Below are 17,260 nucleotides of genomic sequence, written 5' to 3'. Positions count from 1 at the left end.
CTGAAGGTATAGATTCTTCAGCATCAGAATCCTCATAGGGGGGTAGAGAATATTCCTGATCAGAAGAAATAGAAACCCGATCTGAAGATTCATAGTCCGTCTTTTGTCTAGGCCTCTTATCAGGAGGGGGATGGGAACCCCTGATCAAGGTAATCACGTCTTCAGCCATTTTGAGCATCTGTTTTTTGGGCATAGAGGCCTGTCCACGTGGCTCTTGAGTTTGTTTCTTTGCTTTAGAAGGTGCTTTAGTCTTTGCCTTTGAAGCTGAAGTCGGTTTAATGTAAAGATGTTTAGGTCTGAATATACCCTCAGAAGCTGGTGCCTGCTCAGCGGCTCTGGACCCATCTGAGGGAATAGTGTCCGAGGCTCCAATACCTTGAGTTTCCAGCGGCACAGCCGACTCCACGTGGGAGTCGGTTGCGGCCTGCGACTCTAAAGTAGCGGGCGTCAGGGGCTGCGAAAGCGCCTCACTGAGGACCGGCGACTGGCTTAGGAGAAGCTTCGTCGTCGGTTTTGGACCTCGGTTGTTTCTCTCTCTCCTTTTCTTTGCGTTTTTTGTGAGCTCCAGTAGTCGGATGGCTATCAGACGACATTTCTGGATAATTAAACCGGCGTCCAAAATAGTTTAAAGCAAAATCATACTGACGCTTAATAGTGTGTTGGTTAAATCTAGCACAAAATCGACGACCAGAAATATTGTGATCAGGGTCTAGGCAAGGAATGCAGTAAGAATGAAAGTCTTTATGAGGTATTTGCTTTCCACAAGAAATACAATTATTAACTTTTTCTGACATCGGTCTGGAGCAAGAAAAAAGTTTCCCCAATGGGGTGTGCTTAGCTTTTTTGAAGACTTCGGGTCTGAAACTCGAACATGAAAATCTCCTCGAACATGAAAATCTCAGGAGTCGGCCGACCGGCACTTGCGAACTGCTTCTGGCACCGCGCAGCAAGAAAGACTTAAGAAAATGGCGTCGGCTGCTTCTTTTACACCCCTGATGACCTGATGTCAGGGAAGGGGTGACAGCAGCCGACGCAGGGCCCAAGACTTTGGAATTCAGGCCGACTGAGGGCAATCTGCCAGCAGGACTACCCAAATGTAATGGCTGCAACAGTGAAACATGAAGAACATCTGCATGATGAGCGACCTGGGAAGTAGAACCAAGCAGGGAAAGAGCTGAAGCTTTCTCTTCTGAATCAGGCAGCTCAGACACAACCTTAGCTACCTGAGAAAGGTCAGCAAAGATATTCCTAGTCACATGGGTTTGGTAATTAAGAACAAGAAATAAGGTGGCAGCAGTACTCACTTTTTTTTACCCAACCCTTCCATAGCTCTGCTATCCTTATCAAAGGGAAGGAGCTTAGAAGAAGGCAAAAGTTTAGAAGGCTTATCAGTTGAGACTGAAACCATGAAAAGGTCAGAAGTACACAAACAAAAACCTGCAGTTCTCAGGCACCTTGTAGGACCCATCAAGGTTTCTTAGGGTCTGGAGGAAGAGAGTCAAGTGGTACAGCGGCAGCAGAGAAGACATTCATAAGTACAGCCAATGCAGGAGAAACAGCAAACAGCTTAGGAGACTCCATTTGTAGAAGCTCATAGTACCTCTTTTGGATGTCAGAGACCTGGGAGCAATCCCACTTCATCATATTAGCAACAGTATCCCCAAAGGATAATTTTTCCATGGGGGAACCCAGGCTCAAACGACACTCTTCATCTGAGCCATAGTTTAGAGGACAAGGAATTTGAGAGGAGTATGCAAGAGATCTCTCACCAGAATCTAGATCCTCATCTGAGGAATCTGGTTCCCTTGCTCTCTTAACAGGTGTTGAGGGACCAGGAAGGAGCAGGGATGGACACTCCTTGAGAGGGTTTCAAAGCCATTAAGGCATTAAACAAGCCTGGAGTACAATCTTGTCATTCACTTGGGTGATCTTTAACAATAGGTGTAATATCCTTGGTATTTTGTTTTTTTCTTAAGCAAGACACCCACCCTTACAACCCTCAGAGGCTCAGTCCCTTGGCGAGATTGAATGATCATGCTAGAAATCTCTTTTCAGATTAAGATTTGAGGAATCCTCGGGGACTTCCAAGATGGCTGCACATTGAGTAACCGCTTAATTTCAGCTTTCCCAGTGTGAAAACAGAAACTTAGAAGAGAGAGCCAGTGAACTCATTTTTTGGGTAAATTTCAGTAAATGGCTAGTAAAGTGCATTGCCTGGATGCCAACAAAAAAGAAATTCAGAGAACCTGAAAGAAAACCAACCACAAAAAGTGAGGAAAAAACATTGACTGGGAAGAATTCATTCTGCAGCTGTTTAGCAAAAAGCAGTGCAAGCTCCAGCTTTGGTGCAAGACATGACTTCCAGTAACTTACAGGAAAAAAGCCAAATGTACTCAGAGCTGATTAAAATAAATGAAACACTGATGGAGTAGTATATCAACTCAAATAACAAAAGGTTGGATAAAATGGAAGAAGTTTTAAACAGATATTCAGATGAGGTGATAAAAATGCACAAATCAGAGGTCAAAATGAAGAAAACACTGGCTGAATACGAGACTGCTAAAGAAGAGATGTTTCAAAAAATAACAGAATTAGAGGGCAGAGCATGCAGGGAAAACCTGGCATTTTCTGCTTTACCAGAGAAGCTGGAAGGAACAGATTGTACTAATTTTATGAAAGGAGAAATGAGCAACTGGACTGGTATTCCACATCAGGAGATGTAACTGAAAGGGTACATCATGTGTATCTTCCAAACTTGGCCATTAGAAAGAAACCTAAATCTTTAATAGCAACAGAAATCCTACCAGCAAGAGCTGATTCTAACAAAACTGTGGCAGACGTGAGAGACAGTAGAGTGTTTGTGGAAAATAATTACTGTATATCAGACAGAAGAGTACATTTATTCCACTAATCAGGGAATTTTGAGAAGCAGGCATAAGATTCAAATGGCTGTATCCAGCTATCCTCAGAATATTCTTTCCTGGAGAAACAAAATAATTTTTTTATGTAAAACATGCTAAGGAGGAAATACAAACGTTTAAGTGAGCTGTGAAGCAGAATGAAAGTCTATTCATTGTTCTTCTGGTAATAAAGACCATGGTGAGACTATGTCACTGAAACCTTTTCCAGCATTTCAACGGAAAATTCTTAAGACACAGAAAAAAGCACAAGAGTTGGTTAGAAGAACAGAGAGTACATTGGAAAGGAAGCAGCGACTGGATTTGGGAGATGGAGATAAACAAATAACACCAGCAACTTGGAAAATGACACACAAATGTGGGATTACAAAGCATTAATTATATTTGTGAAACGTGACAGAACAAGAATACCTGGAAATATTGGACTTTGACTTTGTTAAACTTGTAGGGGACTCTAAAGCATATGCCCTATTTCATGTCATTAATGTTTGGAGGAACACTATTTAGGAGATGGGAAGAGGAAGGAAAGAGTTAAGTAAAACAAACCTTTGTTCTCAAGTTACATTTGTATAGTGCATGATACCTGCATGCTATAAAGTTTACTCAGTAATTTTCAAGTTTAATGGTGATGCTAAAGTAAACAGGTGCTCCTGTTTTTTCCCTTCTTTTCACTTTCTCCTTGTTCAGTTGTAAGAAATGTAGACACTGCAATGTAAAAAAAAAAAAAAAAAAAAAAAAAGTCTGTTCAAAAAGTATGATACAAGAAAAAAAAATCTCATTCTTGCATAAGGGAATGGCTAGACTTAGGCTCTTGGCTTTATCTAGTAACAACTTTTAAAGGGACAGTCCTAGAGATTTTTTGTTTCTATTCTGTTTACATTTTCAGTCTAGCTTTAGAAGCATGTCCCAGCTTTGGCTGTGGGGGTTGGGGGAGTGGTGCTCACAGGAAGTTTCAAAGGTCTCAACCAGTTTCTGTCTCAAATTGCAGTTGAACTCACAGCTTTAAGTCGTTAATCAGTTCTACCCACAACCGCCTTCTAGGAGTTATTTGGTTCCACCTGTGCTTTTTATTCTCAGAGAAAAGTAGCCTTTCAGGAATGTTATGACTTGCGACTGCCTTGCAAGAAAGCATATGAACAGTGCAAAGCTAAAACATTAGTAAATATTGTTTTCTGCTCATTTCATATTTTATTTTGTACAGATTTCTGAATCTTAGTCAAGTACAATGATTTTATGGCATGACTGCCATTAACTCTGTAGAAAACGGGTCCACTTCTTAATTTCTAAAGTCCACAATACCAACGTTCAATATATCGAACCCAGACGCTCGAGATTGTGGAATCTCGAAATTAAAAAAAAACGTTTTTGCAGGGGACAAGCCCTGCTGCACCCCCCACACCCCCTGTAAATATACCAACTCTGAGATCGCTCTACAGTGAAGAGAATGGTAATGGAGATCGCTATACAGTGCGGAACGGGAACATTACCATTCTCTTCACTGTAGTGCGATCTCGGAATTAGTATACTTAAGATGCAGGGGGTGTGATGGGGCACAGGGGGGCTTGCCCTCCTGCAAAAACATGTTTTTTTGATCTCTCTCTTTTTTTTTTTTTTTTTAATTTAGAGATTCCATGATCTTGAGGTTCTGAGTTAGATATATTGAATGTTGGGATTGTGGAGTTTCGAAATTAAGAAGTGGACCCATAGAAAAGATATGACTGATGCAAGGTTCAGAACAGACTTGTCTTTTTTCATGCTATATTGTTTTTAATCTCTAAATACTAGCCAACTGTAATGGCTTTCTGAGATTCTGGTGGCTCTGTAAAAACACATCTTCATTTTCTAGTCTAAATTGCTCATTTCCAGATACTAATGAAATGCCCTGAAATTTATGATCTGGCTGGTTCCAATTCTGTAAAAATAAGAGTGATGCAAGTATTAATATTAACAGACCCACTCATCTATTCCTTTAATTTCATGTTTTATTTTGTGCTGACTTCTGTCCAGTAGCCATGAGTATTTCTTAGTATGCATGTTGCATCTTTGTGCGTTACTGCGTTGCAGAACATGTTCTTGAGCACTTTTCTTTCTCTGTTTACCTTACAACTGTATGCATTTGTGTCTGGTCCCACAGTGGTTAATTGTAAACAAATAACTGAAATGGTGCTGTGCAGACTTTTGGTCATTGTTCCTTCTGTTTGTAATCCCTGATGACTGACTGACTGACAACCATTCATCCTATATGATGCCCACCTCCACACTCCAGACTCACTGGACAATAAGAGAGTGAAATTTTCACATCCCAAAAATTTCAAACTTCCACTATTTATTACTTAAGCTAAAAACAACTGTATCTACTGATAACCTGCTAGCTGAATATTTAAAATTGGAGGCAGATGCCTTGGTCTTCCTCATCTTCATACTAATTAATTGTTATATAATCAAAAACTATACATCTGATGTCTGAAAACATCTTATATTATCCTACTGCATAAAGATGGTAACAACTCTGATTTTTCAAATTACAAACCATTAACTCAACCGATTTTTCAAATTACAAACCATTTGCCATCCAGGCACTATCAAAAATCTTGGAAAAATGTATCTACATCCAGCTCACTAACCACCTTATTAATTATAGCCTTCTATTTAAAATTCAAGACGGCTTTCATCTTAGTCACAGCAATACAATAGCCCTACTCAGCTTCACCACCAACACTCATCAAAACAGAAATATATGTAACATAGTTTCATCTCTGTTCATTTATCAATCTAAAGCCTTAGACACAGTCTCACATAAAGACTCTTCCTAGAACTCTCATCCCTCATCTGGGAAATGGATGAGAGGCAGCACAACAATAAAAAACAGGCTAACAAAATTCTAATGCCCTGAATCACTACCAGACATAATCAAACTGTGGTTATACCGGACACTAATGAATGACCATCACATCTTTCAAGTTCTACTTACAAATTACATAAACACAAGAAAACAAACAACTATCTCTTCCACTGCTTAGGCTGTTAGCCCTGTACTATGTAACTGAAGAATAAGAAACATTGAGACCTGAAGCAACTCCTCTATGCAACTAGGCTGATTACTGGTAGATACTATCAGCTTTATATTATGCCATTAGGTACCCAAATATTTCCAAACTGGCAAGTACATTTAGTGTATCTTGTTAAAGCTGTACATGGCTAGGCATGTTATAGCCCCTGTGATCAGTTGCCTACTATTGCTTCTATGTTGCTATGTGTAACACATAAGTTAAGACCCTTATAAGGAAGCTACTGCTGATCATTCACATCTGGTCTGTTACCCAGACAGGACTAATCTAAATATAAAGGCAGACAGACACACATGTATAATAATTTGCAGAAACATTTGTTTCTATGCACACACATACCTATAAATAAGAAAATACTCAGCTAATTCACAACTCATGGTAACATATTCCATAAAAATATGAAATCATAAAGCAAAAAGCTGGAAAATCCTATCCACTTGTCAATAACTGCCTCCCTGCACCAAAGTTAAAAGAAACTTGTAAACTAATGAACAACACCAACACTACAAAACATTACATTCCTTACTCAAAAAACATTGCAGTAAAACTATACCAAACACACAATCATGCCCATGTCTTTCTTAATATGTGCACATGGTACAGCAGCTGAAGTCAGTGATAAAATGAAGTTTGACAGTATCTCAATAATAAAAAAGCTACACACACATGTATTATCCAGCAGCTGTTTGGAATACATCTGCGTAACTTTGCTTTTGATAGCCACAGATATGATGATCTCAAAAACCTACCATATAACAAAGCATTGCCATCACCCTTAGCACATAATTTAAAAGGACCATTCCCCCCTTTCACAATACCAACATAATCCATTCTTCAAAAATAGTAACCTAAACTACAACTTTTTACTCTAGTGTTTTTTCAACTGAGCTAAAAATCCTGAAGGAAATTCAAAACCTGTCTTAACACCTACAAAGCCATACCCCATCAATAATGGCTTTTGTATCACTTCTCATAACACTGAAATTACAATCCCTTCAGGGCTAAATGCTCATAAGGGAATACCTCATACATACCAATGAACCTCTGTCCCCCACTGACTCATCAATGAGAATGGAGACATGTTCAGCTCTTTTCTCTGAATCTCCAAGGTAAAAAAATTTTCACCTCCACTCCCCCACTGTGGCATTTTTTTTAGAAGTGAAAAGTTTTAACTGAAGCTTTAAAGTGACTAACAAACTAACACATACCACAGAATGATGAAATTGAGCTTACCGTAAATTACTTAAAACCCGCATACTGTGTCTTTCCTTACCACATAGTGTAACATTTTGTGGCAAATCAAATATAGATTATATTTAGCGTTTAAGTAAATATAAAATGTTAGTTAATGTAGGTAATTTTGTGAGCACATTGAGATGACATTTTTAGTAACCATTTTTAAGTAGCCCTTAGTGTAACCACTGGTGGCACTGGCTGCCAGACAGCTTTAACAACAATTTGCACACAAGCACAGTTTCACTAGGAATCCAGACACACACACACACACACATATGCAGAGACACACACACACAAATACACACATGTATATCAACATTCAGACAGATACACATGCATACATATTTATATATTATATATATGCATACCTATATACAGACACAGGCATATGTATGTGTGCGTGTGTGCATGTATGTGTTTTGCACACAAGCACAGTTTCACTAGGAATCCAGACACACACACACACACACACACACACACACACACACACACACACACACTTATATGCAGAGGCGCACACACACAAATACACACATGTATATCAACATTCACACAGATAAACCTGCATACATATTTATATATTATATATATATATATATATATATATATATATATATATATGAATACCCATATATATATGTATATATATATATATATATATATATATATATATATATATATATATATATATACATAGGTCTGGGGCAATTATAAGCCTAGCCTGATTATGTATGGCTTACGCCACCCCTTGATTTGAGTATACTGTGCCCTTTTTAAGGTTTAGTTTACTGTGCCTCTGTCTAATAGTGACACGGGAGTAATCCCTGGGACAAACCTACGATCCCCATCCACCTATCGAAATTCTTCTTGAAGAGATTCAGTGAGGTGCTCTGCCTCGCATGAATTCTATTCCAGAGCTAAGGGAGCCTCTGGGTTATGAACCTGTCCCTCCAGCAAGTTGTATTTATTTCTGTGCTGAGGTTCAAGTCCCTCGAGCTTGTGGCTCTAAGGATTTAGATTTACTGAGGTGGAGCATGTCCATTAATTCTGGATTTGACATAGCTTTGTATGTCAGGCATAGATCGCCTCAAGTAGTCGGTATGCAACTGAGTAGAGCTGGAGTTTTTTAACCGAGCAGCATATGGCATCTGTTTGAGACCCTTGATCCTCTTGGTGAGATACTTTTGGGGTCTTTCTAATTGCTGCAGGTGTCGGGTAAGGTACATCCCAAAAGGGGCATTGTATTCTATGATGGGCCTGATGAGGGATGAATAAAGGCACGATTCCCTCTCTTGATCTAGATGTGAAACCCTTCGTGATGAGGTGGGCTATGTAGAAGGTCTTTCTAATCACTTTGGCAATGTGGTTTTCAAAGGAGAGATTGCTATCAACTTGGGTCCCCAGGTCCCTAATAACTTTCTCTGTACTTAATGGGTTTCCGCCTATGTGGTAATTTGTGGGCACATTGTTTTTGCCAAAGGGTATGACTATACATTTTTTGGCATTTAGCTTTAAACCATGGCGCTGGCACTAGTTATCTGTCTCTGTGAGACCTTTTTGAAGGATGTTTGTGTCAGCTGGAGAGTTGATTATGGCGCCCAGTTTGCAGTCGTCTGCGAACTTGGTGAGCCATAGCCCTCCCACGTTTGCCTGTACCTCGGAAAAGTATATACCGAACAAGAGTGGTCCCAGGACAGAACCCTGTGGGACGCCACTTGTGACTGGTTTTGAGTCTGACATGGCTCCAGCAACTCCCACTCTGTGGGTTCTGTCTTTGAGCCAGTTTGCGACCCATCTTGTGACATAGGGGTTTATATTTAAGCTGGATAGCTCATCTATGATGCCCGAGTGGGGTATTGTGTCAAATGCCTTTGCAAGGTCCAGATAGGCTGTGTGGACTACCTTCCCTTCATCTATGGCTTTGGTGACTGTTTCGAAGAAGTCAACCAGGTTCAAAAGGCAGGATCTGCCCTTGACAAAGCCGAACTGGGTAGGATCTAGTGTCTGTAGGTCCCCAATGTCTTTGTTTATGAGCTCCATGATGATCCTCTCCATAGCCTTGCAGACTAATCTAGTTAGGCTTATGGGGCGATAGTTTCCAGGGTCCGTAGAGGCTCCACCTTTGTGAAGTGGGACCACTGTTGCTGTACGCCATTCTGTGGGCACATATCCTGTAGTGAGGCCGAGACTGTATAGCTGTTTTATTTGAGGGATTAGTTCCTCTTGGAGTTCATGTAGGACGCAACCTGGGATGCCATCCGGTCCCATGGAAGCAGTGTTTTTTGCGTTGGAGAGGGCAGCCTTCACCTGAGCATCAGAGATGTTTGGGAAGCAGCCCTCTACCGGGATAGATACTTGCTCTTTTGGGGGGAGGAGGGTGGAGAAGTTTGCAATGAACCTGTCTGCCAGGATATTGGCGATGTCTGTGGGTTCAGTGTATTTTTTGTCGTTTAGAATCACTCAGAAAAAGTCTGGGAGTTGCATCCCAGGTTTCTAACATAACTGAAAAAAGCCTTATGATTGTCTTTGGTGTCCTGTGCAATTTTTCTCTCGAAGCTGGCCTTGGAGGATTTTATGAGGGATCGTAATTTTTTGCTAGTACTGATCAGAGATGCCTTCCCTATTAGGGATTTTGCTCTATCATGTAGTAGCTTCCTCCTTCTGTTGTACAGTTTATTTATGGCAGGCACATGTGTGTGCGCGCATGTGTGTATGTGTGTATATATATATATATATACATATATATATGTGTGCATATATAATGTGTGTGTGTGTGTGTGTATATATATATATATATATATATATATATATATATATGTATATGTATGTATGTACACGCACATATGCACACACATACATAAATACACATGCATATCTAGAGATATTTTATTATACGTGCACACATACACAGACAAATGCACACACAAATGTATGTACCCACATGCCCACACAAATACATTATATATACAAAAAAAAGTTATGTTCATACCATAACGTTCCATGTGTGTTGTCCATCTCGTCCTTTATTCTCACTTGTGGGTCAGATCTGATGTGTTGGATCCATCTCGGCCAATATTTCAGATCTAGGCCTTCAGTAAAGCTCATGGGCTACATTTTCACCCATAATTCCTTTCCCTGTTTACCTCAAATCTGGTTTGCCCCAAAGGTGTATGAAGAGGAGATAAACTATTTGAAAATGTACCAAAAAAAAAAAAAAATTATATATATATATATATATATATATATATATATATATATATATATATATATATATATTTCCATACAGTTATATACAGACGTATGCACCCAGTCCCCTGAAAAAAAGAGGTGGAGTGAGAGAAAAAAAATCCTCTGAGGCTATATATCCCTATTGTAATCTTATCTGCCACTAGTATACCAGCAGTCTATGCAGGGGGAGGAGGGAGGGTTGTGAGAATAAAGGACGAGATGGACAACACACATGGAATGTTATGGTAAGAACATAAGGATGTTGCCAATCTCGTCTTTATTCTCACTTGTAGGACTGCGTCCTCAGCAACAGAACTCTTGGGTGGCGCAAGGGAGAATAGCCCTCAGGACTAATGAGCCAAAGGCTGCTCTACTCCGGGAGGCCAAATCTACTTTGTTATGAGTAATGAAAGTATGAGGGCTGGCCCAAGTAGTTGCTGCACATATATTATCCAGAGGTAGTCTAGCCTGGAAAGCTGCAGAGGTGGCAACAGATCTAGAAGAGTGGGCTTTAGCACCATTTGGAAGGGTCTTCTTATTAGAATTATAAATATAGGAAATACAAGATGTTAGCCATTTGGATAATGTGACCTTAGAAACTGGGTGGCCTTTCTTTGTATCAGAGAATGAAACAAAAAGTTGTTCTGATTTTCTGAATTCAGATGTCCTATATAAATAAATACATAATTATCTATGAACATCAAGTAAGTGCAAACAATATTTTCCTTTATTTTAAAAGTGGGGGAAGAAAACCGGAGGGTCAATAGATTGGTTCAGGGTATTTTCTGTAACCACTTTGGCTAGGAAAGATGGATTGGTGCGCAACGACACCCTATCTTTGTGAAATGTTAGCTACGGGGATTTTATGTACAAAGCTTGTAATTCAGATACCCTTCTATCAGAAGTGATAGCAACCAAGAACAGAGATTTTCATGAGAGATACTTCATATTGCATGTGGCGGAAGGTTCAAATGGAGGACGTACATTATTATACAAAATGAAATTTAGATCCCAAGGAGGCATTGGGTGCTTAAGGGGAGGCCTTAACATGACAGTGCCTTTCGAAAAGGCTTTGTAGAGTCTATGAGCCTTGACTGGACGGTCATCATCTCCTACATGAAAATTAGAGATCGCAGCTAGTTGAACTTTCACTGAAGCTGCTGCTGTTCCATCATCAAAGATCTCTGCCACAAATTGAAGAATAACATGAACTGGTTCTGTAAAGGGATCTGTGTCTTTATTGTTAGCCCATATTACAAATTTCTTCCATTTGCTTCTATACAGTTTTTGAGTACACAATATATGAAATGATAAAATTATATGTTTGACTGGAGAGGACAGGGACAGAAACCTGGCAATTAAGGGAAATGAAGCAGCCAAGCTGTTAATCTCAAATTGTTTAGGTTGCGATGAACCATTCTTGATGGGTGTGTCAGAAGGCCTGGAACCTGATCCAGAATCCAGGGTTCGTCCCTGAGATGAGGCTGACGAAAGGGAAAACAGATTTGACAAGGACTGTAGGGGCAATCAGAATAATGGTAGTCTCCAACAAGCTTTGGGATTAGAGGAATAGGGGAAAAACGCATAAAGAAGTCTCGTGGGCTAACTGTGAACAAGTGCATCCCTTGGTGACTCCCCCATTGGGAGGATTAGAGCGAAGTAGTTGCTGCATTTGGCATTGTTGGGTGATGCAAAAAAGTCGCAGCAAGGCTGGCCCCATTTGCAGAATATCACATCCGCTACATTCTCACTGAGGAACCACTTGGGTGGCCATAAGATGGCTCTGCTCAATTTGTCTACAATCATGCTGGATCTCCCCAGGATGTCTGTTGCTATTAGAAAGCAGTTGGAGGCTATCGCCCAATGCCAGACCCCGAGAGCTTCTTGACAAAGTGGATACGATCTGGTTCCCCCTCGTTTGTTGATGTATCATACAACCAAAATGTCATCTGGATCGCAATTGTCCCTGTAGGAAGAGAGTCCTGAAATGCAAAGATAAAAGTACTGCTCTCATCTCTAGGAAATTTATATGCAGGTGAGCCTCGTGGTCCTGCCAGATGCCTTGAACCATCTTCCCTAGAAAATGCCACCCCCAATCTATGAAGCGTCCATGGTCACTGTGGCTAGGGGTTGTGGGGGAATAAAGGATCGACCACTGAGCAAACAGCAGCCACTGGAATACTATCATATATGGAGGCGAGCTACAGGAACTAGAATGATGGAAGCACCCAATTTCTCTAGCACTTGTAGAACCAGTTTCGCAGTAGCTTTGGACTTCGAGTGTTATTGTGAGATGACTGAGATTGTGCACTCAGTCTCGAGAGAGTCTTGATATTTGAGTGGTAGTATCTATTTCTGCTCCTATGAACCTTAAGGATTGCAATGGTTCTAGCACAGATTTTTCGTAATTTATGGTAATGCCTAGAGAGGAGCAGAGTTGAAGAATACAATCTCTTGATTGGAGCAAGTGATGCCTGGTCGGGGGAGATATGAGCCAGTCGTCCAGATATGGGAATACCTGGATTCCCTTGCATCTCAGGTGAGCAGCCACTACTGCCATACATTTGGTGAACACTCTGGGGGGTTGTAGTGAGACCAAAAGACAGAACTCTGAAGTGGAAGTGACTGGCTCCCAGCTGGAAGCGTAAGAACCTATTGGACCGTCTCTCCATTTTGATATGGTAGTATGAGTCTTTGATTTCTATACAGCACATCCAGTTGACTTCTTCCAGGAATGGAAGTATCGACTGCAGTGTTACAATCCGGAACTTGGACTTCTTTACTGATTTGTTCAGGTCACTGAGATCCAAAATTGGTCTCCAGTCCCCTGTTTTCTTTGGAACTAAAGAGAATCTCGAGACGGTTCAGGATCCTTTCTGGTCTGCAAGGACTTCTTGGATGACTCTTGCTTAGCAACTTGTTGAATTTCTATAGTTGCTTGTTCCTCTGACTGGTTGGAACATCTGGAACAACTTTGTTTCTGGGGATGGGGAGGGAGAAAGGGATGGTATATCCTCTGGATATTATGTCCTGCACCCATATGTCATTTATTTTTTGCCAGGTTTCTCGGTGCAGGGATAATCTTCAGCCAACTGCCTCCAGAGGGGAGCCATCAGGCACTCCTTCAGGAGCGTTGGAAAGGTCTCACAAAGAAAGATTCCTTGGAGTCTTGGTTTTGGGGACCCCCCCGAAGCGAAAGTGACATCTACTGCTGCTGTTCCCCTCTCTGCACCTACGGGAACTTTCACCTTGTGTGTCCTGATAAGACCTCTGAGAATTTCTGAACCATATTTTTCCACTACCTTTTTGGCCCTTAGGAAAGGGAATGGTAGGAGTGCAGAAACGTACTCCAATGGCAGACAAGGTCCTAACTTCTTGTTCACACATGGTGAGTGTTTCCTTCACTTTTGGCCCAAAAAGGGATGAGCCGTCAAAGGGGGTATTAATGAAGGAAAACTTGAAGGGCTCCGTGAAATTGCAAAGGTGCATCTAAGGTTGTCTATGAAGAGAGATCCCAGAGCCTGCTGCCCTACTCATTCCATCCGATGAGTAAGAAATCAGCCTCATGGAAGAGTTGAGTACTGAGCTTAAGGTAGCGAGCTGAGCAATGACTCTTTCTGCCGCTGCATCAGCTACAGCTCCTTGAAGGGAGTCTGATAACTCTTTAATCAGGTCCTTCTGAAGTCTTGTGAAGTGAGTTAGGTAATTCAGGGACCTCGGACCATAAGGCAAATGCTTCCCATATCTTTCCATAGTCCTGGAATCTTTATTAGGAGTTTCTTTCTGGTGGCTGCTGCCACGACCATGGCGTCAACTCCTACGCCTTTTGTAAGAAAGTTTCTGTCTTTGGGGGAGTGATGTATTTGTTTAGCCTCCTATGAGTAGAGTCTATGGTTTCTGGGGTCTCCCAAGCCTTACGAGAGACAAGGTCGATAAGCTCATCGAAAGGAGGAGTAACCCAAAAGTTGAAGGGTAAGAAACAAAGGTCTTCAGGAATTCCGACTCCTCAGCTGAAGGGGGTGAGGATTGCCAATCACCTGTCTGTTTCAACAGTTCTAGGATGTCGCCAAAGGAGGCATCTTCAGGAGGTGATCGTTGGGACCGTTCTGCCTCATTGAGGTCAGTATCAGATGAGACAGACACACATTACTCACAAAGAGACAAACACACAGTTTCTATATCTCTCTAAACATACATACATGCACACATCCATTTACACACGCACTTAAAGAGCACATATACATATATAGACAAAACACATGTATACGTGTGTGTGTGTATATACCCACACATATACATGGGTCTACGTTTTCTTATCGAAAGCTCATCCTTTTGAAAAGAAAAGGTACGAACCCATTTACGTGAAAGTGCACTTGGACATGCATGCACACACACACATATATATGCATACACACACACACACACACACACACACACACACACACACACACACACACACACCAACAGCCTCACACACAAGTGTGCACGTGTTCAATACATAACCTCTGCATCTGCACACTCCCCATTTATAGCATCCACAGTCATGCATCCTCCACACAAAGGCCAACATGTACGCACGCATGCACACACAAACACACACACACACACACACACACACACACACACACACACACACACACACACACACACACACACACACACACACACACACACTCACACACACACAAGTATATATACATATACACACACACATAGCCAAGTGATGGGGGATCAAGAGGGTGTCTTCTGCCAGTTGCATAAAACAAAAAGACTTCTAATGACAAACTGATGACAGGCTGAGTACAGCTATGATATTAACTAAACTCAGAAACATACCGGCCTCCACAGGCTCATGAGAAACATGGCACAAAAGTGGAAGGGTGTTATTTACATTTCCCCTACTTTGTCAATGGGAGGGCACCAATCACCATCTCATTTGTTTCTAACTATCCAAGGGATTGACACAGACTCCGTCCATACCAAGTTAAGGGGGAGCTGGTGAAAGATGGATAGCATAAGCCAAGTATGTGGTTGAACTTGCCCTTAAAGTGTATGACTACTGTATTTTTTACCTTCTCACAGTGCTCCTGCAACACCTTAGATTTATGAGAGACTCTTTCCACAGATCTCTGTATCAGGTACTTTTACAATGTATAGTCCTGAAGTTTCATCCAAATGCATTTCCCCGATTATGAAAGCATGATGGTTCCTATGGAAAGTCTGTTCCTCTTCCAATCAGTTTGAGATCTCTTGATCAACTGATCAAATGAATTCAGTGATGGAAATTTTTTTAATGGTTTGTTATACCACATAATCATTTGTTGGAGATGAACAGAGTCATCACACAAACAAAATAATGCGTGGGCTACTCTCACCATTTATTCAAGACAGACAGTAACAATTCCTCACTCTCCACCTCAGAACTGCAAAGAAAACCTCTGATTATTCAATTCACCACTGCATAGGTTCATAGGTTCATACTAGGCTATCTGCCCAAGGGCATTTATAAGCCTAGCCCATAGTTATGTGGCTTTCGCCACCCCTTTAGTTTGAATAAAAACTATGCCTATCATTTTTCTGTGCCTCTGTCAAGCAGTGACACTGAAGTAATCCCTGGGGTATATCTGCGATCTCCCATCCATTGGTCAAGATTCCTCTTGAACAAGGCCAGCGAGGTGCTCTGCCTCATGTACCGGGATTTTGTTCCACAGCATAGGGAGTCTCTGGGTGATGAATCTGTCCCTCCAGCACGTTCTATTTATAACCGTGTCAAGGTTTAAGTCTCCGCCCTTGTGGTTCTGAGGGATCTAGATTTTTGAGGTGAAGCATATTCATCAAATCTGGGTTTGACATGGCCTTATATGTCAGGCACAGGTCACCTCTGAGCAAGCGGTATGAGACTGAATAAAGCTGGAGTTCTTTCAGTCGGGCAGCATAAGACATATATTTTGAGACCCTTTATCCTTTTGGTGAGGAACTTTTGGGGCCTTTCAAGCTGCATCAGGTGTCTGGTCAGATACATTCTGAACGGGCATTGTACTCAATCATAGGGCTAATGAGTGATGACTACAGGGGCACGATGACCTCCCTTGATCTAGATGTGAATCCCTTCATCATCAGGTGGGCGATATAGAAGGTTTTCCTAACTACTTTAGCAACATGAGTGACAAGCGAAGACTACTGTCAACTTGGGTCCCCAGATCCCTGATGACTTTTCTGTGCTCAGTGGATTGTCACCTATATGGTAGCTAGGGGTAACCTTGTTTTCCCGAAGGGTATGACTATGCATTTTTGGCGTTTAACTTCAGGCCATGGCTCTGGCACCAGTTATCCGTTTCTGTGAGGCCCTTCTGGAGGATATCTGTGTCAGATGTGTTTTCGACTATGGCCCACAGTTTGCAGTCATCTGCAAACTTTGTCAGCCATAACCCTCCTGTGTTTGCTTGTACTTCAGAAAAGTAGATGCCGAACAAGAGTGGACCCAGGACTGAGCCCTGTGGGACACCACTTGTGACAGGCTTTGAGTCTGACATGGCTCCAGCAACTCTGACCCTGTGGGTTCTGTCGCTTAGCCAGTTTGCAACCCATCTTGTGATGTATGGGTTTACATTCAAGCTGATGAGTTTTTTGATGATACCTGAGTGGGGTATTGTGTCGATGGCCTTTGCCAGGTCGAGGTAGGCTGTATGGACTGCCTTTCCCTCATCAATGGCCTTGGTGACTGTCTCGAAAAAGTCAACCAAGTTTAAGAGGCAGGATCTGCCTTTGACAAAGCCAAACTGGGTTGGATCCAAAGTCTGCAAGTTCCCT

The 17,260-nt window shown here is 41.5% G+C and overlaps 1 protein-coding gene across 1 annotated transcript in view; it reads right to left on the bottom strand.

The window, feature by feature from the left end:
- Positions 1-17,260, bottom strand: part of SMYD5 (SMYD family member 5) — a 323,990-nt gene that overhangs the window by 18,516 nt on the left and 288,214 nt on the right. The window lies entirely within an intron of this gene.

This window comes from Protopterus annectens, chromosome 2.part2 (assembly GCF_019279795.1).
Source record: "Protopterus annectens isolate FY-2018-M chromosome 2.part2, PAN1.0, whole genome shotgun sequence".
Classification (NCBI taxonomy): Eukaryota; Metazoa; Chordata; order Ceratodontiformes; family Protopteridae; genus Protopterus; species Protopterus annectens.
The sequence above is the reverse complement of the archived record's forward strand: the minus strand, read 5'-3'. Positions and strand labels throughout refer to the sequence as shown.